Below are 1,461 nucleotides of genomic sequence, written 5' to 3'. Positions count from 1 at the left end.
GCTTTTCACTTAGGGAGTTTCTATTGTCATATCCTCAAGCTCAGAAATTTTTTTACTTAGCTGTGTCCAGTCTTCTGGTGAGCCCATCAAAGGTATTCATTTCTGTTACATTTTTGGTTTTTTTACACTTTGTTTTTTAAAATTTCTAGCTATTCCTTCTTATTCTCTTAGAATTTCCATCTCTCTGTTCATATTACCCATCTGTTCTTGTATGTTATCTATTTTTTTTTCAATAAAGCCCTTAGCATATTAATCATAGTGTTAAAAATTCCTGTTCTGATAGTTCCAATGTTCCTGCCATGTCTGACTCTGGTTCTGAGGCTTGCTCTGTCTTTTTGAACTGTGTTTTTTGTCTTTTAGTATGCTTTGTAATTTTCTGCTGAGAGGTCGACATGAGGTACTAGTTAAAAGGAACTGCAGTAAACAGGCCTCTAGTAATGTGGTAGTCAGATCTGTGGAAAGCAGCAGCACTCATAGTCCTATGGTTAGCTGAACTTCTCTAGCCATCAGCTTCTCTGTAGCCTTGGGATAGCTGGATCTCCTTGGACAATCTGTTCCTCATTAGATGTCCACCTCCAAAATCAGTTCCAATCCATGTTAATTGGATCTTTTTGGAGACATAGGGAAGAAGATACATACTGCATACCACACAGTAGAAACTAAACCAAATTCTTCATCAGCCACTTGTCTTCATCTTGCCTCACACTTTTTTCCCTGCCAGTAATTTTGTTTCCCTTTTTTACCTCTACGACTTCTTAAAACTCGTTCTGTTGTCCAGAGCAGTTCACCTCTACCCTCAGCTTGGCGTCCCACTCAGAAAAACAAAGACCAAGCAGAAGCCACCTTCCCAGTTCCTGTAAGTATGTCTGTTTTGAGGTGGGACAAGGAGCAGCCTCAGCTCATCTGGTCACGTGTACAAAGGGCTAATTATATGTACCCTGCAAGGATTTTGTGAGGATGAACAGAGCTAGAATTCAGGCCTAAGTTTTCTGACCTCATGTTCAATGTCCCTTTCCTTAGCTATCTCAAGACAACAAAATATTGTACAGCCTTTATTCTTAGAAATTTTCCTGGCTCAAACCCTTCATTTAACTGGATTTTTGTAACATTCAACTTTTTTTTTCTTTTTGAGACAGAGTCTCACTCTGTTGCCTGGGCCGGAGTGCAGTGGTGCGATTTTGTCTCACTTCAACCCCTGCCTCCTGGGTTCAAATGATTCTCCTGCCTCAGCCTCCCAAGTAGGTGGGACTACAGACACATGCCACCACGCCCGGCAATTTTTTTTTTTCTTTTTCTGAGACAGAATTTCGCTCTTGTTGCCTAGGCTGGAATGCAATGGCACGATCTCTGCTCACCGCAACCTCCACCTCCCGAGTTCAAGCGATTCTCCTGCTTCAGCCTCCTGAGTAGCTGGGATTACAGGCATGTGCTGCCACGCCCAGCTAATTTTGTATTTTTAGT

This window comes from Colobus angolensis, unplaced genomic scaffold (genome assembly GCF_000951035.1).
Source record: "Colobus angolensis palliatus isolate OR3802 unplaced genomic scaffold, Cang.pa_1.0 Scaffold124, whole genome shotgun sequence".
Lineage (NCBI taxonomy): Eukaryota > Metazoa > Chordata > Mammalia > Primates > Cercopithecidae > Colobus > Colobus angolensis.
Note: the sequence above shows the minus strand (reverse complement) of the source record.